The following is a 25,173-nucleotide window of genomic DNA, read 5'->3' on the forward strand; positions in this document are numbered from 1 at the left end:
GGCTTCCTAACACTGCGCAGGTTGGCACGGCGGTAGAGCTCTGAAGTTGGATTCAGAACGCACCTTGTTCAAACTCCTGCAAATTTGTTAGCTATTCAGACCAAAGTTTTTTGTATCTAAAACTGAAGTACGGCATGGTAAGTATTCTTATGCAATGAGGTAACAGAGGGTTGGTATCCCGCCACCACTAATACGTCGTAGCGTAGTGTTACGTAGTGAAATATCACTTCACCGGCTTCATAAACATCGACGGACTGGTGAATTCCTTTCTGCACTGGCTGTAATCCAAAGACTCCATTCGCTTAAATAATTCGAAAAGTATACTGATGATCTAAAATTATAAATCTCCCTGTTATTTCCTCCCTCTTAGGTCAAAATATTCTCTCAGAAACCTGTTATTACATACCTTCAACTGTGTTCTTCCTTTAGAGCAAGGCACCAAGTTTCATACCCATACAAAATAACACGTACCATTCCTTTTTACATAACATACTATAATCTTTTCGTTTCCAGACGTAATGCAGCAATAGAAATAATTATATCATCTAGCGCACTTTTCTGTTAAAAACAGACATTTCAATATCACGGTTGGTCACCCCGACTCGTTTTATACATTTTCTCTCTTCCCTTTCTCGAGCGGCATTAATTTAACACCTCGTAATTCGATAACCTCTTCTGAGTCTGTTCAAATGAAAATCCGGAACACAGACTGCAGATAATTGTCACCTGGCTCCTTCAATAGCAGCTGCTCATATTCCAGCAGCCTACGGGGTGACGCTCGTCAACTTTGACTGTCCCTGCAGCAAATATTAAGATGTTTCATTCCACCGGAATGTCGGACGTTGTACGCTTCGGTTAAGAATCATAGAGCTGCTTCGGGTATCTGTTTCCATGCATTCATTCCACACCAGTAGGTTTAGCCTGGGGTAGGATTGACATTGTGAAGGCTGAAGTGGCGAACGCCCGAATGAGACAGAACTACGTCGTCCGAAACTACTGGTAACAATTCGACCGAATTCTATCTCCAAAATTCAGCTAAAATAAAGATGACGAAGTTCAGCGATGAAGATAAGGACAATGTTGCTTTGAAATCTTGGTATCTAGAACAGGACCCACCGATTATGGCCGCTGACCTTGTAGGGAGTGCCCAGTATGGGGACCACTGAATGAAGGAAGGAGTTACGCTTGGTCACGCTATGTCACACTTGGGCACGCGTGGTTACTAAGTCAAGTTTCGGCACGATTACCTTATGTTACGTAAGGTTCGATTAATTTTTGATAATTTGCAATACGTTAGATGAAGTTACGTCAGGTTAGGTTAGGACAAGTTGGGTTAGGTTAGGTTAGGTTATGCTAACTTTGTTTAGTATATTTTGTTATGTTAGGTAACATTTTGAAAATTGTTGTGAAGTTTTGACAGTTATGTCTACAATTCGTCACGCGCTACGGTACGTCACGTCTAGTCAAGTTTGATACGCTTTATAAATATTCGTCATGTAACAACACTTCTGGCCACATCTCGCCACTCCGATACAGTACATCACGCGTAGTCACGCTTGGTCACGTTTTATCACGCTTTGTTCATCTTCGTCGCATTTCGACACAATTGGTGTTCTCTTCTCACGACGTAAACGCAAATCACGCTTAGTCACGCTTGGACACGCGTGGTCACTAGGTCACGTTTCGGCACGCTTACGTTATGTTACGTACAGCTAGGTTAAGTTTTGCCACTTTGCAATACCTTTGATGAAGTTACGACAAGTTAGGTTAGGTTAAGATAGGTTGGGTTAGGTTAAGTTAAGTTAGGTTGGGTTGGGTTAGGTTAGGTTAGGTTTCGTTAGGTTAGGTTAGGTTAAGTTTGTTTACTGAATTTTGTTAGGTTAAGTAACGTTTTGAAAATTGTCGTGAACTTTTGATACTTAAGGTCATCATTCGTCACGCCCTTACAGAGCGTCACGCCTAGTCACGCCTTATCACGCTTTGTCACGCTTGAGCAGGCAAGGTCACGCTAAGACAATTTTAAAATTTTCGTCGTATTTTGACACTTATGGTGACCTCACGTGACGCCTTTATAGCAGGTCACGCGTAGTCACGCTTGGTCACGTTTTATCACGCTTTGTTCATCTTCGTCGCGTTTCGACACATTTGGTGTTCTCTTGACACGACGTGAACGCAAATCACGCCTGGCCACGCTTAGTCACGCTATGTCACGCTTGGACACGCGTGGTCACTAGGTCACGTTTCGGCACGCATACGTTATGTTACGTACAGCTCGGTTAATTTTTGCCACTTTGCAATACCTTTGATGAAGTGACGACAGTTTAGGTTACGATAGGTTGGGTTAGGTTAAGTTAGGTTAGGTTGGGTTAGGTTAGGTTAGGTTAGGTTTCGTTAGGTTAGGTTAGGTTAAGTTTGTTTACTGAATTTTGTTAGGTTAAGTAACGTTTTGAAAATTGTCGTGAACTTTTGATACTTATGGTCATCATTCGTCACGCCCTTACAGAGCGTCACGCCTAGTCACGCCTTATCACGCTTTGTCACGCTTGAGCACGCAAGGTCACGCTAAGACACAATTTTAAAATTTTCGTCGTAGTTTGACACTTATGGTGACTTCACGTAACGCCTTTATAGCAGGTCACGCGTAGTCACGCTTGGTCACGTTTTATCACGCTTTGTTCATCTTCGTCGCGTTTCGACACATTTGGTGTTCTCTTGACACGACGTGAACGCAAATCACGCCTGGCCACGCTTAGTCACGCTATGTCACGCTTGGACACGCGTGGTCACTAGGTCACGTTTCGGCAAGCTTACGTTATGTTACGTACAGCTCGGTTAATTTTTGCCACTTTCCAATACCTTTGATGAAGTCATTCGGCCGAATAAAACAAGTTATATTTTTTCCCGTTTCTGAACGTGTTCGACTGAACGACACGGACTCAAAGTGACCACCAGTGACGTTAACTTTTACGACATATACCGACATGTATGGCAAAATGCTAATTTGACCGTCTATAAAACCAATCTGAATGTATCCTTGCTCGTAGTCCAACAGCTAAACAAAGTTATTCGTACAAGACGTTTCAACTTTGCTCTTTGCACAAATTCTAAACAATTAATTAAAACACAAACAAACATGTATTATCATTAAACGACATTACATTTTCTGATATAAATATTGACTGAATCAATAACGAAACTTCGATACAGTGCTGAGAATCGTCCATGTTGCTGTGGAATTGGCACAGTGGTTACGTGCAGTCGCCTAGCACATTCATCGATTTATCAGGTGACATCACAGACGATAGTGGAGAAACGGAGAAGTACTAGTCAAACAGCCATGCTCTCTGGCGCATACATTTTACGACACCGAAGTTTCCACCGAGGGTCTTCCAGTTCATTTATATCGCCTTCCTTAAGCAGTGTTAATTTTTTGCAATTACGTCATAGTACTAAGTCTAAAACACGAAAATGTACTCGTTACAGTCTACATAAATCGTAAATATACAAACAAATGCTCAGCAGTTTGCGTAGGCAACTACCAGTGGCAAATCCTAGTCTATAATCCAGGTCGTGCGGATATGTAATTAATCCCCCTCCCCCCACCCGCTCAAATCGTGCCATAACGCTAAGTTATTTCAATATGGGTGACAACAGCAGTAATAATAGTATCATTGTTATGCCACTTTTGTGTTATGATAGAAAAACATTTCTGTTATGTTCCTCCAGTTTTAGTGGTCTGAAGGTGCACTAACAGTCAGATCGAAACATTCTCGACTGGCAAATATCGTAGGTCTTGACAGTTATTCAATTTCCATGCGGTTTATAAAACTGTCTGCCGCACTATAAATATTATCACAAACTTATTTTGAAACAAGCACTGTTATAAACTTCACTGGAATCCGAGTATCAACACTGACAACAAACCTTACACCTCGGTTACAAATGAAACAGAGAAGAAATCCAAATTATAAACATCGTGTCCTTGGATGAAAATATAACAAAAATTGCGTAAGAAAAAAACAACATAAAAAGCACGCGGGAATTGCACAAATGGTTCTTCTCCACAATAGTGACATCTAGCCAATACGCTGAGGCAAATGTCACACGTTTTAAGGTCAAGCAATGAAGGGTGAAATCGAAGCCACTAGGGCAGCGGATGGCATGCCAGGATACTGATAACAAACGAAAATAAACGGTCTGTGACTTGTGAACAAAGGCGTCTTTAAAAGCGAGATGCCCATAACCGTGTTTATCGGTGCGTTCAGAACGGACAGAGATTTAAATTATGCAATCAAAACTGTGCGAACTTCTACACTTCTTAATGAAATCTATCAACTTGTCTAATCAGAAGTACAACTGTGATTAAATGGGATGAATTTGTAACGAATTACAGACGTTAGTCGGGGGGGGGGGGGGGTTTAACATCGGGAACCATTCCTTCGAGTGGCCCCATTTCCAATCTAAACCTTGTTTCCTGAGTTCAGGTATCAATTATTTTTTAACAAGGAACGGTAAGGACTGCACTAGGTCTCTTAACAATCTTACTACTGTCTTCTTGCCGTTCTCAATTGAAAGCGAAGAAAAATGTCACAAAATTTTGACCAACTTCATGGAACAGGGTCTTTCATGAGAAAGCCAGCAGTCACTCAGTTACTTAAGGACTTCCCTGTATGTTCACAAGTCAGTCACAGGTCCCTGACCCGAGTAAAAAAATCCCAGTCCACAACATCGCACCCTATCCGTTTAAGATAGATTTTAACATTATCCAATTCCAATCGGCCTCATTTCTTATGGTTTTGCACTTAAAATACTATAGCCTGTGTATTTCTTATCTCTTACATTGCGCCCTTTATAATTAGACCATTTTACATAAGTTTTATTATTTTTTAATTCCAGAAATACATTTTGGGTGACGTGAATGCTATATCGAGCGCAAACCGAACGTCATTTATTTCACACTCTTCCTCTGTCTATGCATAACTTTAAAATCTTAAATTACTTATAAAACAACATTTATAACAGATAATCAGGACTATGATTTGTATAGCGACCGACATTAATTCAGGAAGTAATCAATTGTAACGCTGTGAACTAAATCCGACTTGTGTTTTCAAAGAACTCAATGCTGCTGATAAATAACAGTTTCAAAGGGCTACAAAGTTCAGCCTCTTTCTGCAGAACACAGCTCTGACGTCGGTATACCAGAGCCTCAACATAAGAGAATAGCGTGAGAAATAGGAACGAACTTTAATTACGTCGCTTGGGTATATGAAATCTTGTTTAATAGGTTTAAACCGCCAATACTCCACGTACTATTTTATATCACGCCAATCAGATAAAACTGTTCGTACTCTAGACGGAGTCTCTACACAGAACATCAAATGCCTTTCACAATACTGTCATGTTGTTCGACATAAGCTTTTAATTTGACGAGGCGTTAAAAATAACATAATATGCGATCTTATATATTCTTCACTCAGAAACCAAATTCTACGCGTGTCCAAAATATGGCAACATTACAAGTTATAAGGATTACAATTCGTTCAATTCTCACGTCATGTGAGTGTAATTAAGCTTCTGGACAGGAAAGCATCATATAGCCTGACACAGATATGCCAAAAACAGTAAAAATCACTTTCGAATGTGTCATTGTACCTATCATTCTTTTTTTGTGTGTGTGTGTCCTATCACGAGAAGGCTATCAGGTTTGCCAAATAAATTAGTGTACACAAAGGCAAGCGGTTAGAACGCTGGCCTTGTAATCCTGGGGTCTCGGGTTCGATTCCCGACGGTGCCCGAATTTATAACTTGTGTTGGGCAAGGCCGTGGTCTAGGCAACACGGAGTTTTCCTCCGTGACATCCCAACAATTACTCCATTTACACACAGAAGAAGGCAATGGCAAACCACTTCTGGATCATCTGCCAAGAACGTATATGAACAGGTCCCAGTCCGAGAAAAGGATGGAAGGATCCTGTTCATATGGACCTGTCGTAAGACAGAACACTAAATAATAATAATAATAATAAAGGCAAGCTTCAGCACATTTCTCGCAGACGAGTCATGCAAAAGCTTATATAAAATGCGATGCATTACACGAGATAAACAGAAAAGTACAAACCTTTAAGTTGCAACCCAAATTGGTATAAATGTTTCGAACTGTTAGTTTAAACTTTCAATTTAATCCAAGCTCCCTCACCACAATTCTCGATAAAATAATGTCTACCATTTTGTATCAATGTCTTCCAACCGTTACCAACTAAATGTATGGAGCAGATTCCTTGTTGTGAAGCCAATAGTCGCTCAGCTGATCAACAAATTCGCCGCGTAGATACGCCGTGCTCACAAGAGCCCGTCACTGGATCCCATTCGGAAAATATTAATTCAGCCCACACACTCACACTATATTAATTGAAACCAAAAAGGTTCACGAAGAAACCGCGGTCCGACATTGAGAAGTGGCAGCACACGCCTGTATCAAGTAAGGCATTGTCAGTAATAAGTTGAGTACCGCGACACGCCACTGATTGCCTTTGCCCTGTGATGACCTGCCGACCCGCGTCTCCCACGCACAACTCGAGTATTCATTCCCGTGCAATGTAACGAACAGACAAACAAATTTTCGGATAAACATCGCACGAGTTTTCTAATTTGAAATTGAAACTGTGCGAATATCAATCCCGAATCATCTGTACGAAACGCCGCCATCTGATCCGCCCACTTAGAACGTTTGTACAAAGATCTCTTATTTATTTATTCATTTACAGTTTATTTGAACAAATTTTCAGATCTAGACTATTTAACGTCGGATGAGAGGATGACGGTGATTAATTAAAGTGAAAATTTGTGAAAGGAAGCGGTCGTGGCCTAATTTAACGTACTATTCCGTCATTGCCTGTAGAGACTTAGGAAAGGCCTGAGTCAGAATAGCCGGTCTCCAGACCGAGATTTCAACCCAGAACCTCCCGAATAAAAAGCAGGAGACCGAACCACTCAACCACAACGTTCGGTATTTGAATGTTTTGTACTCGATTTAACTAATTATTAGTAATCGAATTCTTTTCTCCTTCTCTCAGTAATGGAGTTTCTAGTGTTCACCATCTAACAAAATGCGCCTACATTTCTTCCGTATTGTTCACAAGACTTCAGATGTAAAAGAGAGCTGTTTATCCGAAAAAGAATTTGATGACCTTATTGCAGGTAACACATGCATTATGGGAAAACGCTAATCAGCCATTTTAGTATTGCATATGTATCTTTAAATCCTTTTATAATTCTGATTAATTTATATTTGGCTCTGTATAATTTTATTAAAGCTTATAAAAACAATTCCGGTCAGCAGATTATTTGCTTCATTGACTAAACTGATTTATTGTAATCACGTTAAGCATGGCTGGATGTTAGAGCAGAATTATAGTAATGAGTAAGCCTAAATATTGTATTTTAGGAGAGTAGCGTTATTAGAAAAGCAGGTTTTAGAATTGTGACCGCAAAATCTAGGTGTTGGGCGGATGCATTCCTTCGTACAAAAGAACTCAATAAATAATTTTATTTTAAAAACCCATATAATAAAATATCACAAACAGACTTTCTATGAAAATACAGAAAGTTCCAAAAAGATGTATACGCAGCAGCAACTTCGATAGCTGCTTGTCAGTTAGTTGTTCACCGCTGTCAACTGTGCCATCAAGCTAACTGTGGTCATTATGTACACCTACATTCGATTCGCTAATTCACTAAGTGTTAATGCTGATGTATGAAATGGCTTACTTTCTTAAAATGTATTTATTTCGGTCACTGAATGTGTATATATATCTTTCGGGGACATTCAGTAGTTTCACGTATGTGCATGTATTCAATGACGTAAGCTGTTCTCAGAAACTTGTATAAGGCCTATAAATAGAGGCGGGGGGCACATTATAACAGCGCCATTTCTCTCTTTGTTTCCATCAACTAGCGCGAATCATTGCGAGAAGTTAAACTAGTGTCACAGTGTTTCCGACGACACTGATCAAATTTAATTTTTACTGAGTCCGTTGGTTTTCTGGCAGTTTTTCAAGTTTAATGTACGATCAGTACGTTAAAATGTTGGTGGTTCTTTAAAACGTCGAATAACTTCTAAATGTTTCATACAGCAAAATATTGTTCTATCTTGCTTAGAAGTTTGTGCGATGTAGTTTCAATTCACGACTTTTTCTCTTTCCTCTCGCTTATCATTTTCCTAGGATGATCAGTTTAGTCGACAAGAGTGACGTACTGGTATGTTGCAACACGTGTCAGGACCTACTCCGCACTTACTGTGAAGCAGCACACAGTTCGTCATTACAAGTTGATTCAAAATGCACACATAAATGTTTTAATGATTTAAATGTTTTATGAAACAACACGGTACTGTACGCTATTTGTACATTCAATAGAAGAATACTGTTTATTTACTGGATAAAATACGAAGGAAATAAAGTCGTTTTTTGTGCATAAATGTAGGAAACACGTGCCTGTATAGTCTCCCACTCAATATCCCACTGTAAATATGCTCAAACAGCAAGCTAAGTATTAAGTGTTGCAACATTCCCCACTAGCAAAGCAGTTTACAAGAGTTACATAATGCTTTTGTAATGATATTAATTTAATCTTATTGTAATGTAATGGTTTCTTTTTATATATGTTCACAAAGGATATTAGATTGATAAAATCACAAGCTTTAGTATACTCCCTAACCTCCTACTACTACGAAGAAATCAAATCTGATATTTGTTGCAATAAGCCACGGCCTCCCCTATTAATGAATTTCCTAGCATGAGGCACAAATTACAAGTATTTGAAAACAACGTAAAAGGGAGTAATTAAATGGAAAATGGAAGAAATAACACACAAAGAACCTTGTAAGAATGGTAATTTCGTTCTTATAAATAACCAGAGGACACACAGACGTTGCTCGGAAGCACGCCAACCTCTGACTCCCACCCTGTCTCTGGAGCTTAATTCAGCTGCGATGAACCTCGTCCCGGGTACAAAATCTGTAAATTGAGTGGGTAACTCTAAGACATATTCCCGACTCAATGAATTCCCACTGGTCGACAACCAGATTGATTTTGATGCCATATCACTCGAATCTTCCACGAATCTTCTCCCAAGAACATAAATCAAACAGTGAAAAAGGTAAATATGTCGATGTTTTATCTCCGAAACTTTCGTATCTACGTAAAAGCCTACAGGGCGATACAGCAAAGAAGATCAGCATTGACAAAATACTGATCGGATGTTAATATATTGTTCTGTAACGTATTTGTACTCAGTTCAACTAAGAATTTATCTAGCCTGTCCGGACATTAAATTATAAACATCTTTCCTTTTCTTCTTGGTACTAGGCTAACAGCCTGTTCACTCTACAATGTAAATTACTACATCTTTCACGCGACGTACAGATACAAAATCCTTAATATTATATCCAAAGGAGTTGGCCACAACAGAAAGAGAAACTTCATCAATTTGCAGCGTAATGCTCAGAAATAGGACTAAATGTAAACGCAGTTTCTTTTCATATTTACACGTTCTGTGAAACGCTCTGTACATTAAACAAGCTAGTAAATTGTTTCCAGGTCAAAGTAACAATTACACGCGTTGGGAATTTAACGCCATATATAGAAATTAAAAATGTTTAACTGCTTCTGTAACGAAGTTTGTTCCGTTGCAAAAACTACCTCTTTGTACTCTGAACTAATTCCAGCAACTGCGGAATATTTTTCCTTTATTTTGTAGGTAGTTAATTATTCTGGAGTTTATGTTTCCCCCCCCCCCCCCCCCCCCACAGCTAGGTCATCGCAAAACAGATGGTTAGCTCGTAAAATTTCAGTGTTATCTTTGAGTAGGGTACAGGTCTACAAAATTCAGAATCGCTCCTCATCGCCATGGAAACATATGGGTTCTGCCGTGGCATATGACGTCAGCAGAGCAACGCAGTGGTTCATGGTCAGCATATTCACTTCGCATACAAAATATCCTAAAAATAGCAATCTAAAGCGTCTAGCAATCTAGGGAGTTATACTAACTGCGACCGTAGAGGAAATCCCAAGGAAAATTAGTCTGTGGTAGTATTATTTAACGTTCATTACGTATCGCAAAAGTGTTAAGAAGAAGTCATACCTACATTTGGAGTTGCTTTGTTAGTTAATTATCTAACCCGAGGTGGCTCGCCAACAATGAAATGCGGCAGGCAGGGAGAGGAGGGTATTTTTCGCAGTTTTCCTCCAGGTGAATCCAGGATAGCAATTCAATCACACATTTGTACCATCGGCAGCAATGTCCTTCCATTCAGTTTGATGTTGAATGATGCTACCGTCAAAATAAACTACTAACAATATAATGCTGTGAACCAACAATGCGTTCCAATTATCTCGGGTCCCACTGTTGCAACAATGCAATGAGGGTTGGCTAGTTCTCGGAAACACGGGAGAGACAGACAGACACCCAGTACTTGAAAGATTGTGATCTTCTCGATTGGGACGCCTTGTTGTTTTGTAGGTATCGACCAACGTTTCAGAGGAACGTATCGCCTAGAACTACCGCCTCTCCTTAAAGTTGCTCAGCTGATAAAGGAAATTTCCTTCTTTATGGAACCACCAGCTTTCACAATACAGTTTGTAGTTTGCAATTTGTTGTATACAACAGGTTGAAACCACTTTAAGCCATCATATCCTATTTTTCTAAAATCAATCGCAGTATTGTCCTCAGTGTACCATAGACAAACATTCTCAGAATGGCTGTGAACAGTCCTAACGGCGCCAACATCCGAGATAATATTTTTCAAATATTTCAATTTCGTCTCATCGGAAACTTCGCATACATGACTGAGTTACATAATGATTCATATTAAGCCTTGCCTCGACCTCTTCGTGGTCAGCGTAGTAGCACTTTCCTAAGGAAACAGCAACAGCCTGTGAACTCCACGCCCGCGTTCACATGTGTGACAAAACACAGCGGTTGGCACACCTGTTGATCAACACGACTTGATTCAAACTTTGAATAGACCCCTGGGCTGGCCCACCGTTTCGAATCTCAAATTATATACAGTTAGTTGCTTGTCGGTTTCTTTAGCCCATATTTTCCTATTTATTTGGTGATCGAGGCAACTTCACTGAGTAAAACAAATGGATACCGGGGTTCGGTTCCAGGCAGGGACACGGATTTGTCTCCTACCCGCTACGTTCGGACCAGTTCTGGGTCCCACCCAACCTCCCGCACAATAAACAGAACAACTGGGTCTGTTTTCTTGGTTTTTCTAAATTACTGTTGATATGAATCATAGGCTACAAAGTAGGGTGTGGCGGTGTAGGTTGGGTTGAAATCGTTCGAGAGAGGGTCTAATGGCTAGATCTCGTATAAATGTAGATGAAACCAGGAAATTTATTGAAGAGCTCAATAAATACGAAATATAAAAAAGAAGGCTGCAACGTGGAGTTAACTAGCCAGACTTATCTGTAGGCTATAACGTAATCTGAACTGTAAGCCCGCAGCATGGACCGAGACGCTGCGCCCCCCGTAAGTGTGTAAGCTGAGCCCCTACAGCTCTATCCTCCCCAAGTAGTCATGTGATTTACGACGGCTCCGGAGGTCGGAAGCTTGAAGAAATGTAGACGAAGGGCTCCGGACACCCAGGTTACTTTTCCCCAAGGATGTGTGTGTTCCGTGCGATATCGTGAGTAAATACAGAGAACGCGGTGTTCATTCCCTTCTTAAACATTACCAGATACTTGAATAAACTGCCGACATGAAACAAAGTCCTATCTCTTAATCAAAAACCGAAGACACCGCGTGTGCACGAAATCTTTAATTCTTCGTAAATTTTAAACACGTAATCTAAATAACTGTTCATTTTAACTAAGCATTTCAGGAAACATTCGGCGAAGTGGTCAGAACAAGAAGACATTAGGATTAACCTCCTTTATCTTTATTTGTTTCTTCCTTCCATCTTCCTGCCTTTATTTGTCTAATATTGTTTCTATCTGTTTTCTTCCCTTGTTTATTCATATGCATCAATTCTTTCCTTATGTTCAGTCTATTTACAGAATTGTTGTGAAGTCTACAGTTTGCCTGCCCCTCACAAGGCCTTCTAAACTCAAGACGGAGAGGAAGAAGACCGAACAGACCGCAGTAATTAAGTCGTTTCTTCACGTCCGCTGAGCTGGAGATGTGGATCACCGAGAATCTTGTCCTTCCTAATAGAGGGTTTGTACAGGATTACAGGGAGCTAAAAGAAACACAACCCTACAAGGGAATGTTGTCTGTAGATTTACTCTTGCCAGAAGTAAAAGTCACAGGTGTTACAAACAAAGAAGACGCTACCTTAGCACGGCACTAGGTAGATAAACACAAGCGGTGGTCTCTTAGCTACAAGACGGCTGACTGGAAAGCATCAATCAAAATCCGATATAGATGTCGGAATTATTTCTCCTTTACATCACGGTCGGAATATATCTGAGCCACATCCAGCATCTAGCCAGTCGACACCAAAACCATTTTCCACCAGAGATGAGTGAGAAGGGTAAAACGTTCACATCACAACAGAGTGTCACGTAGACATGAAGCCATAGGCAGTATTGGAGTTATGACAACGCTATTACAAATATGCTCATTACTAACTTAACCTAACCAAACCTAACTTAACGTCCATCAACTTCCACAGGTTGGCATTGATTTCACTCACAACTCAGACAAGGAGGCGTATATTGCCTGTGGTTCAGGGCTTATAGGATATTCTGCATGTACGGAACCTACTTTCACACCTTCTGACTATTTAACTACAAATTAAAACCACAAAATTATACAGTATCAAACAAGATGAAAAGTCAAAAATAACTTCTTCGGGGATTTTGCGCCGTGTAGTCTCGCAGAAACTAACCGACGTCTCAGAAGAGCTTACTGCCTCCATCACCAGACACAGTTCAAAAAGGTGAGCAGCTAAGGATTAAAAATTGGTAGTCATAAGCCAGTTTATGAGAAAAACAAAGTCAAATGACGAAAACCTCTGTCACAGTAACGTTAGTAACTTGATGGAAATTCGTAAGAGCGCAACCATAAAGCTGTTCGTTATGCAAGCCCTCACAGCACGGTGTTCAGGACCACTGGCAGTGACATAGCTGAATAAGAAAGGAAACAAATACTTAAGACCAGTCTTTCTGTGGCCCACATACATAGACCTACAGGAATGTTTAGTATTTTCTTGTCGCAAATTCTCTGAGCTGGATTCTATTGGCAGGCTTGGAATTCGATATTCCACTTCCTTTCTATAGCATTGAAGGATGAAAATTCGATTTTTACTGGCCTTTTGTGGCAAAGAGACTGCGCATTTAAAGTCTCTCTACTTTCGTATTATACTGTTCCAAGAGTGATTCAAGGTACTCCACTAGGCAGAATTAGAAACATCCTAACGCTAATCTCGTATTGGCTTATCGTATTGACGTCACTGACAGAAAATACTTTATAAGGAGCAAAACAAATTCACATAATCATATGCGTTGTGTATAGTGAAAACGGAGGCAGATGAATGGAGAAAATTATGCACTGAATAGCTGCATAATTTGAAATTTTCATTAGATCGATTCAGGCTCTCGATAAAATCAAGACGGATAAAATGAACCGGACATGCAGCATGCATTGGTGAGAGAAGAAACCGAAGGAAAGCAACCATGCGAGAATAATATTAAAATAGATCTGAAAGAAATTGAATTAAGTGTGGGCCGGACTCAACTGGCTGTTGTGAATGCGGTGCTGAGCCTTCGGGTTTCAGAGAATGCGGGGAATTTACTGACTTTCTGATAAGAAACCGTGGGACGGCACCACGAAAACAAAAAAAAAATCCTATACCTATAAGAAGTAGGCGTGTGTTAACCTACTTGAGAATGAGTTTTGGTAAACCCAAGTATTGCATAATTATGGGGATGATGTTGGAGGCGTTCATCATGCAAAAGAGACCACTAAAGAAGGCAGACACAGGAAAACGGCAGAAGGCAGGGAAAAATCAAGAACCTCCTTTGCATTCCCTCGTAAAGACATGAACCGACCCACTTTGACGGGACTTCAATACAACAGCCTGTTAAGTAATTCTCATTATGTGTAGGGAAACTCAGACAGGCCTGTGAAGTATTTCCACTGCCGTGATAACGCCAAAAATATTATTATTATTATTAAGTGTTCTGTCTTACGACAGGTCCATTGCTCTGCCCAAAAAGAGCTCTCCAGTTGTCCCTATTCTCGGCTTCTCGCTTTAATTCCTGGAACGTCATCTTCTTTCCTTGTTTAAGGTCGTCGGTTAGCTGTATCAATCTTCTTCTTCCTAGTCCTCTCTTTCCTTCAACCTGGCCTTCGATGATATCACTCATTAATCCATTCCTTCTCATAATATGTCCCAGCCAGTTAGCTTTCCTTCGTGTAATCGCCTGCAGAATGCTTCTTTGCTCGTTGCCAAAAATATAAGGATATTTAATAATAGACCTAATATATTATTATAACTATTGTTGCTGGGAAAGATCCTGCTTTACACATACATTTATTACATGTTTTCGAAGAAATAAAATATTTTATGGGAAAAGATATTCTGTAGATTGGTGAGTCACGACCAACAAAGACAATGCACTATAAGTAGTGTATAATGAATAAATACCTTCATTTGATGGTAAATGAACACACCCGTAGCCAGTTATTTTAACGACTAAACCATCCCGGATATGCATTTCTCATCTCTGCATAGTTACAAATAATGCTAACCAAACATAGGCCCATGCGTAGCCTATTCAAAATTTGAGTACATCGTCCCACTTTAATATTGTTTTTTTTTATATAAACTATTGCGTTATGCCTTTGGATGTGTTATGAAGCGGCGTAAACTATGAGTCACATAGCGTCGAACAAAAGATTCGAAAAGGAAAAGACGAAGAGATACTATCGCTTCATTCAAGTGGGAGACCTAAAGATACGCGGAAAATAAAAACTTATTTCACACCGAGTCGCTACCAAAATCAAAATACTGCGTTACTTCACGACGTACAGCAGACGCAGTCTACGTCACCGTTTAACTAGGAAATTAACTGATCATAATCGGGAGACCAATACTTATTCTAGTTTCAGTTTCGAACATCAGATGTCGACAGCTACCGCGTTGATCAACTCGACTCAACCAGTGTTCCACTCCGTGCTGCTATCTAGACGAAAGAATACGAGTTCATCAAAAAGGAAAAAAAAGTTTTAATACAACAAAGGAAAAAAGAACAAAAGTAAACATTTCTCTGTTACGAATGAAGCAGATATAATAACACAGAAAAATATAAACAGTATCTGTTTAGTTTAAATGCCTAACAAGAGGCATCTGCATTTCTGTTTCCAGAGTTTTATCAACGACAAAAAAATACAGAGGAAGACAAGTGGTCTGGTCAAGTTCTTGATGACGGAGAAATTAAAGTAATTTAAGAACTTGAAGGCTGTATTAAGGACAACTGTCTTCTAACAAGAATTAAATTATGGGGTTGTATTGCTAGGTTGCAATTAGTCTATGCAAAAATGCATTCTTAACATTAAATGCGAACTTCAGTTTCGGGCACTTGACATTCCCCTGCCTGCCGCTAGTCATACGTCCTGGCACCTCATGTTTGCCTGGTCGTATTATAATTAATTTTCGCATTGCCCGCGTTGTTGCTTTGTAGAAAAAGTGTGGATAATAAAAATGTGGAGGACCTTATTAGTTTGAATCGTAAATAAATGATGGCTACCACTATGTCCAACCCATCCTGAAATTAAAATGAGATGGAATACAAACTGATGACGTCATATGTTAGGTTAGCGCAAGAGTGACTTTTGTACCACGGAACTGCTTTTTTCACCCGTGGATGAAGTGAAATATGATAACCATTTTCATCTGATTTTTTACGCTTTATGCAAAATAGAGACGTAAAATACGGACGTCGATGCCGAATATAAAGGAAGCGAAGGTAAATGTGGCACCAGTGGAATATTTAAACATATCTACAAACAAAACAATCCAGAAAAGAAATTATCTGGAGAAATAAGATTCAAAATGTGCGAAAAATATACGGAGACGCCTTAGTTTCAAATGGATCTTCAACAAATTAATCATGAACTGTAATACTAACTGCAGATTTCTAAAAAAAAAATACTTTGCGAACATCAAGCCTATCTTGGCCAGCAGCAAAATATCATTCACAGAACAATCCAACTGTGGTAACGAAATATTATTATTCCTCAGTGTGAATTAATTTAGCTGGATCTTTTAATTAAACAATGTATAAATAATTTTGAATTTGGTCTTTGCGGTACGCCTTAATGTATTCTTGAAGTTGATTACGAAGGTATCGCTACCACCTTCAGGGTATACATTTGTACTTCACAGCCCCAAAAGGAGAGAAAACACAGACGCAATGACAAGACCTGAAATGAAAGTAAATCTGGGTTCAGCCATTATTGATTGAAACTACGTACCAACAGTCAAATGAAAGCTATTGGAGCACCTATTTGATAATGCCGGTGTGTAGTCGACCGCCACAAACAACAAACAGCATCCTGTTTGCTGGACCAGTATGGAGAGGGTAGACTTGGTGACGTTGGTTCTCGACGGAGGAAAAATCATACCAAGAGATGAGAAGCGTATCAGAGGTGGTATGAAGTCGTCCTACAGAGTTCAGTGCCTCGGGCATTTTCACCAACAACGAAATGCCAACAAAATTCGTACTGAGTCTAAACCACTGAATAATAAAATAAACAGCGCAGTTGATAGCTTTTTCTTTTGCGTTTATGGAACAAAAATATTCATAACCGCGTTCGCATAATTTCAAATAATAATAACTATAGGCTGATCCAATATATTTGTCCAAGTACTTGACAACAGCCAAAAAAGGCCATTTACAGCTAAACAATAAACAACACGAACAAACAATATAACATACATTTAGATCCGAAATATTTTTGAAACATGAGCCAAATCACGATAACGGTGAATGAGTATATTTCTATTTGCCACCTGAACTGAAATCATAAATCGCAGGCTGGCTGGTACTTGGGCCTCGAAAAGCCGTTCGACACTGGTTTTTCGTATCCCAGTCATCCAAACGCCCCGTCTCGAGGCAACGTTTGCCGGCGGCACAATTCCTAATTTTTACTTTTGCAATTAATTATGTAATAATAATGAAGACGATGATAATAACAGACTTGTTACCTTTCCGGATTGTTCGGGTTTTGCACCTTTTCCATCGTCTGACGACAATTGTATCAACACCACCGTCAGAACCCTTCCTAATCTTATGGATCTTGTCCACCGTCTAAATGAGAAACGTCCCGAGAGGGGTGAAGGGTCAGGAACGAAGCAATCAATGCAGGGCCCCTCCTTAAGACTTCCTGATGCACGATAAATAAATAACCTGTAACCTGTAAGTTAATATTAGTGGGGCAGCTAACATTTAAAAAAGATTGTCTTCTTTATCTCTGTTCTCGGATTACAATGAAATACGCTGTTACAGTTTTACATCTTGCGTCGCTATGCACGAAGCACGGATAATTTTTCGTACATCCCAATCGCGGCCGCGGGAGGAAAGAACCACTTGTAATTTCTTCCTTCAATGTCATTTCTTTCTCTTTTAAGTCATTTGCAGATTCTGTTTTTATTCCGCACTGTTTGTTGTTTTATTAGCGTTCTTTGGCTGTCATCAAGCGCATACATTTATGTATTATTACAAAAATTGTTATTATCCTTTCGGAAAGGCTTGTTATCAGTGCGGATTTTTTTTCACATTAAAATTGTCGGACCTTCTCAATGTTTGTAACTGTTGACTTGAAATAGACGTTGTAGATATGTTTCTTATCTATCTCCATAAATAATAATAATAATAATAAATAGTAAAGAACTGAAATGCATACGTAGATAATAGAGAGAGAGAGAGAGAGGGGGGGGGTGAGCGTCAGACCTCGTGTTCCGTTCGGCCGTGGGATCGACGAGGAACGTACGCGGCCATGCGGTGCCACGGCCATCAGGATGTAACAGGAGGTCGCACGCATTCCAAGCCGTAATCTGCAAACCACGTGAACCGAGGTACAGGCAGGTGGGCTGGCTCTTGTGCATGCCAACGCCCAGTTGACGTCAAATGTCACCCAGTACAGGAAAGGCACGAAAACGAGCTTTGCTTCGTTACTAGAATGTTGAAAAATTAATACCATGTTTTGTACAAAGGTGCTGGAGATTTTAATTTATGCTCCTTAACAAACTGAACGCATATTTGGAAATTTTAATTCTTGTTTATGAAACCTTGTGTTCCAATAAACGTTGTCGTCTTTCTGAGTTGGTTTTCCTTCAGAATGTTAACAGAAGAGAAACGTGAATGATTAAGAACTTAATAATTTGTAATTTAATAACGTTTTCAATAAGATCATCAAATCAAGGAAGATGAGATGATATGCGTGCAAAAATATTGTTCGGAAAAAACTGAAGACCTAGGCGCAGACAAACAGACTGGACTAATCTGGCTCATAATAAGAACCAACGGCGAGACTTTTGTGATTAGGGCAAAGATAATGAATCTTCAGGCTTCCATAAGAAGTGGTTCTTCCCTCGGGGTAAATGACAATAAATCAAAATCAAAGACTTAAACAAAGAAACTAGTACAACAATTATTTTACATTCTATGCAGGCCTGTTTCAAAAATTTGCGAGGCAACAAATTTTAGGCATATTTGCCTATACAGAACCAGAAGAATTTTTTTTTGTTTCGCATTGAACCTCATGTCTCTCACAAATATGAACTGTTTGTATTCTTGTATTTATAATCAAAAACAATATCTCACGAAATCAGGCCTAACATCGAATGCTTTGCAGCGCAACGAGAAAGACGAAATTGTTCCTAACCGGTCTATGCAAACGACTGGCACAAAATTTATATACTTACTCTTTTATTAATTAATCCACTTAATCCCTTATTAATTAAATAAAAAATTCACTGACATATTTACTGTTTCATTATTTTTGTTTGCGTTTATATATTGGGGCCCGATACGTTAATTTATTAATTGATTAAAGTGCTTACTCATTTCCTCATTTATTTTGTGTAAAGTAAAGTAAAGTTTGTCCCACTATACGCCATGTAGGCGTTTGGGGTGAGTGGAGGTATAGCTCCTCTCTTCCTTGACCTCGGCACTAGATGGGGGTGAGTGGTAAGCATCACGCCCCGGCCGGCTTTACCCCCGGGAAAGGACCCCGGTACCCACTGGATAGGAGGCTGGGTGGGCCCCAGAGCCGCTCTAAACGCAGAGGCTAGAGGAAAAATCCTCTGCCCCCGTCGGGGATCGAACCACGGTCGTCCAGCCCGTAGCTAGTCACTATACTGACTGAGTTATCCCGGCTCATATTTATTTTGTGTAATTATGTCAATCTACTCGTACAACGTCGTCTTTTGCTTGTGTGTGTATCTAAAATTTGGCAAACATTGTACTTGCCATCTTCCATCTTCAGGGTGAATGTGTAGTGCTACGAATTCTGGAGGCCTTATAAAGACAATGCGCCGGTCACAGTGACCGCGCGGTCTGAGCCGTGGGCCTCGAGCGCTTAGACACTAAGACCGTGGGTTCGAATCCCACTCAAGGATGTTTGTCCGCGTTTTTCTGTGTTGTGCTGTCCTGTGTGCAGGTAGAGGCCTTGCGACGGGCTGATCACTCGTCCAAGGAGTCCTAGCAAATGTCTAAATAGATCAAGAAACCTCCAAAACAGGATGCCCCTATGCTCCATACAGGAGAGAAAAATGTATAAAGATATAGGTAAGGCAGTAGGTGGCATTGTTTGCAGAAACGTAGGATAATATGCAACATTCGACATGGCTGAAGCCCTAATTCCGAAGTTCACACTAAAACTCCAGCTGCAGAAGCCAAAGAACAAGAATCTAGTTGTAGATAACTTCTAATTTACGTGAATACGTTCAGTTTGTTATATATTATTATTATTATTATTATTATTGTTATCATAATCATCATCATTTCGTTAGTTGTGCATGTTATTTGCTGCAAGTAATTTATTTATTTATTTACTTTTCCCCATTTAGTAATCAGTCTACTAATTTATTAATTTTTCATGTATTATGTATTTCCTTATGTAGGCTATTTATCTATTCGGCATCAATTTTAGCATTATTAACTTTTTATTCTCATTTCAGAGACATGTTTTGTAGGCTGCTAATTAGATAATTTGTTTCAGGTAATAAATCAGTGTGGCAGCTGCGCATACACGACATATTCATATTAATTTCTTTAAATTTGCCTGTAATATAATTGTTTAGTTTACACAGAAGAAGAAAAAACATATTGGGCCCAGCATATCTGTTTCTTTAAATAAAATACGTTTAAGAACACGGACATATTTGGATCCATTTAATAATTTGTCCTATATTTATTGTTTCTTTTGCTAGCGGTTTGCCCCGCCTCCTCAGCAGTGCCCGCCCACCAATAGGTTTGCCGGTCAGGTGGCGCCATCTCTTTTCATTTACTACTGCTCTGATAGCTGGAGGCCCGTTTCAGGTTCAACTGCGGAGCCGAGCAAGGCCGGAGGAACTCTTCCTCACTTCCTGGGTCGTTGTCCCAACAGCTGGTCCCATCCCCACACCCCAACACCACGGGAATGGTCGATATTCCCATCGTAAGAGCCCTGAAACCCAGCGTCCTGTCGCAAAGTGAATGAAATGCCGGGCAGGAAGACGGGAAACCTTTGTTTCTATGGCAACCCACGATGGCTGCCGACGACGCTGTAAAAATATACTGCACCTGCACAAATGTACTCAGAGCTATTGAATAGAAAATAGTTATTCATATACCTGTTTGGAAAAAAAAACATATCTGACTTTAGTGCTTCGTCGTCGTACATTAAGAACGTAACACTGCAAACAAGAATCCCTCAACTTCTTAGATTACTATCAAAAGGATAAGTAAGAGAGAGCAAAATGGCCACCATTACTATCAGCATTCTGTATTATCGTCGTCTTATTCCAAAATCAGATCGATTCTCAGCCACTAATCAGAAAATATGACCTCAAATCCCGTAGATATTTTAAAGGTCTCGACAGTTACCAATCCCAAAGCGATTCTGGAGACATATCGAGAGCACTGTTACATGGTTGTAATGTACCTGACGATCGATTACCAAAACATTTCGGTTTTCAGTGACTGCGTGCAATTTATCGATATTCCTTCATGCCAGTATTTTAATTTAATGAACAAATGATACAATTTAGAAACCTAGCATTTTCAGAACTTTTCTTTCATATTCCGTCGAGAAGCAAAGCGACCGTTTTTGCTAAAGTAGCCTACAACATCAAACTTCCGCGATAAACAAATATCCTTCTATTTAACGCCAAACACCACCTCCTACTACTCTCTGACACCCTTGTCTTTCGGCTGAGACCGGAGGTTCGTAGTAGTCCCGCCAACATGTAAGTGTGTAGACGAGGAAGTCTGCCTGCCAGCAAGCATCAAGCAGCAGTGTATCAAGCGCATTGAATTGTCACACAATTTTTTAGTGTTCTGACAACACCTTGGTGGACCCTGAAGACAAAACACCAAAGTACACACAACATCTTTGATTCCTTGAATCCATTTTTCAAAAGTTATGCGAATTAATTAATTTGCTGTGTGTTGCACCATTTTTATTACTCGCTGGGTGCGCAACTTTTATTTGAAGTAGCATAAATGCAAGGCCCACCAATGCCACGTGAGTATGGTAACTGACTACCCACCGTACGTTACTTTCACCACATGCACTGTCGGTAATACTCTATCTCTGCAGAATATAGTTTAAGGAGAGATTGCTTTGTAATAAAGACTAACTTTCATGCAGGGAAGTTAGTTTGTAACAAAAATAAACTAAATTAGGAAAGCGAGATGCGTATAAAAATTCAACCGTGCAACCTGAAAGGAATAAATACACCAATGAGATGTTTGTAACCAACTTCTCAATTCAGGGTTTCCTTCGACAGATGATAGTCGCTCAGCTAGTTCAGAAATTACCTGGACTAGTTGCACGGAAACACAACGCTCATCACCGCACTTACAAAACAGACCATAGCCTGATTTAGTTTCACAACATCACACCGTATTTATCTTTGATCAATTTCACAAATACCCTTACAAGTTTTCTATTTTGTTGAGATTTTCTGGGGTTTTTTTTCGAATTCTAATGCTCGTCCATCTTGATTTAATACAATCACTGCAGCGGTATTAGGATAGCTAATGAACCATTCAAAAATGTGACAAAATTCATGCACTTGGGGACGACACTATCAAGTCAGAATGACTACCGGTACTAAAAATTATGTGGAAGCTTTGTGTTATTTATTCCAGGTGCTGACAGTTGCATTGCTATTTAAATAATTGCAATTTCTACCCTTACGATACTCTCGGCTTCGTAGTTTGAACACCTACTGGAGTGATATGTTCCCCTTGTAACTAGGCAGCTGTACTTTACCACGTCAGGGTGACACAACAAGTAGAACGGTAGATTGTGTTCGCTCATCTAATATATATGACTCACCAAGCAGCACACACCTCTCTGTTCGAGCTAATCGCCTAGTTGGCTAAAGTCGATTTACCTTATGTTTTCTGATTTCGTATTGGCAGTACCGAGCCAGCTGCAGCATTATGCATGTCCACAGCTGTTGGTTGGGAACAGTATCAACTCAAAATCTTTAACATGGAAGGATCCGGCCGAGATTAAGACTGGGACCTCCAGAATATAAGTATGACGCGTTATTGTTGAACTTGCTTGCCTACTCTGTCCCACCTTACCTGACGCAAGGCTCCAATCATGTTAATAAAGTATTTCTCTCCGAGCTCCGACCACGGAAGCCAAGATTTGCAAGGTATTCATTCATTCATTCACTTAATTGTTCATTTCGTTACTGCCAGACTGTTCTTCCGTGGAATGCACCAAGTAATGCCATACAAAACTACGTTCATATTCATTCTTTTTACGATTCAACGCAGTACCTCCTGCTCTCTCTTTATGCGTATAATCGCGAAAATATCTCAAAATACGCCACAACAAATTCCTCCCATACTATTTCGAAATCACCATTCGTAATCGTACCGCTATTATTTTCTCTTTCGGCGTGTAAGTTAAAATCTCATCAAGAGGAAATGAACAATTTTGCAATACAGTGAGTATGTACCTGAGCCTTTTTAGCATGAATCCGCATGAAAACAGCTATTATGGCGGCAAACTCATCTCAAAATTCATGTTTTGTTTATGCCTATTGGGACCAACACAGCCAATTATAATAACGCTATGGTAATTGAACCCGAAGATTCAATATCGCTAATATCAAGTCGGTCACCGGACACGAAACTGAGCTACTTCCATCATCTTGCAGTTCTCACCTCTTTCCGTAAGATCGATATTTTAACCCCACCTTCTTCTAGGGCCTCCAAGTTGACGTTTCCCAATGGGTTTCCTCCATCAAAATTATGCATACATTCTTCGTTTCATTTCCATAGCAAAGTACTTAGCCCACCACAACCTCCTATATCTCACCATCATAATAATACGTAACCTGTTCAGTCACGGATCGTTACGCAGTGTCCTACATCGCGCACTTTATCTTTCTTAGGTGCACACATTTTCCCACAGTTTCCAAACACCTGCAATTCCTGTATTTCCGTCATATCAACAGACGGTTCAAGCGGGCGCGCTTACCCTCACAAATACATACGAAACAAGTCGTAAATTTTTTCCTGAACCAATGTGTTGCTGAATTCGGAATGTGTTTCTTTTATTCGAAGAAAACAGATCCTCCTCGATTTAATCACCCTAACAATATTAGGTGTGGGTGGAGACATGAACAACATGCACAGACTAGTTATTACTAGTTGGTTAGGATTCCTAAGAACGAACACATCCAAGCAACAGGCCATGTTTTCCTCGGGAATTAAGAACCATCTAAACATTAAGCCTACTCACCAATAGAATTCTTCTTTGGGGCTATATGGATGCATATATATGCATCAAAACCAATTAACACGAGTTTCTTCACCACTGTTTGTTTATAACGCACTTCGGAGCACGCACTCGTCGTCCTTTTCTGCTCGTTCAGTTTGAGCTGTCGGTCGCTTTTCCTTTGCTTCCTTCGAATCCCTGTGTATCAGGGGAATATGACGACAAAGAACGTAGCAGCAAGCATGGAGAGCCAACTTAAATATTTCTCAAATGCATGTCCGTAGAGGAAATCACGCAGTTATATTATCTGTGCCCAGCAGTACTGCATTCTCTCCCAGAATTCGATTGTATGTAGTCTGCTTTTCATATTACATGTCATTTCTATTCACAGATTAACAGACGAAATGATTGAAAATTTTGTTTGTAATTTTCTAACCATGAAACATATTTTAAATATTTCGTCATCTAACCCACAAAAGTAATGCTACATTAGGAATTATATGGGTTCCTTATATTGAAGCCCATCAAACAATATAAAACAATCCATAATGGAAGAAATATTTTAATTCTGAGAGCGTGCATGATCAGAAATACGTAAAATAATTTAAGTACAAGTTAAGCAATTTATATTTAGTTCATAACTACTTCTTACAGATTACCTTTCAAGTAATTTAGTGGAGACATCTGACATTACTATCGGCTCATGTCATTGGACCTTACATTGCTATCGTTTCTAATACTCTTATAATTATCAATTGTCACACTAATCTGAGGCAGATATGAAAGTAAAACATTCTACTTAAAATGCTGTTGGTTTTCTTCAGGAATATACTTTATTAATTGAATGTATACAACCTGCATAAGAGGCAAAATCTTACCTGACCCAGTTCAATGGTTATGTGGCATAAGCCAATAAAGCACATTACAATGTGCTGTCTGTATCTATTACCAGACTCATACACCAACCCAACTTCATATTTAAAGAACCCATGAGCAGTGTTGGATAAGTAACCATTCCTGCTTGCATATTTCATAAAATAAGTAGCTCCTATTACAGACACTGCTCTGGTTCAGGCAGAATTGCTCCATATAGAAACATTTATCTTTCCTACTGCTTTCTGAAAATGAGAGAGAGAATAAGTGGGAGAAAAATTATAGCATGCTAACCACCAGAATCCGTTTTTGATGTTTGGAACGTATATGAGCCAAC

At 39.7% G+C, this 25,173-nt stretch overlaps 1 long non-coding RNA gene across 1 annotated transcript in view; it reads right to left on the reverse strand.

Moving 5' to 3' along the window:
• The window catches only part of LOC110834879 (uncharacterized), a 126,772-nt gene extending 102,503 nt beyond the window's left edge, over nt 1-24,269 (reverse strand). The window contains exon 1 of the long non-coding RNA XR_015532709.1: nt 23,988-24,269. This is a non-coding gene — a long non-coding RNA (uncharacterized LOC110834879). The remainder of the gene's footprint in view (nt 1-23,987) is intronic.
• Nucleotides 24,270-25,173: the final 904 nt, after the last annotated feature.

The sequence above is a fragment of the Zootermopsis nevadensis genome, unplaced genomic scaffold (assembly GCF_977971745.1).
Source record: "Zootermopsis nevadensis isolate Lab colony 2312 unplaced genomic scaffold, Znev_1.0 Znev_ptg000061l, whole genome shotgun sequence".
Classification (NCBI taxonomy): Eukaryota; Metazoa; Arthropoda; class Insecta; order Blattodea; family Termopsidae; genus Zootermopsis; species Zootermopsis nevadensis.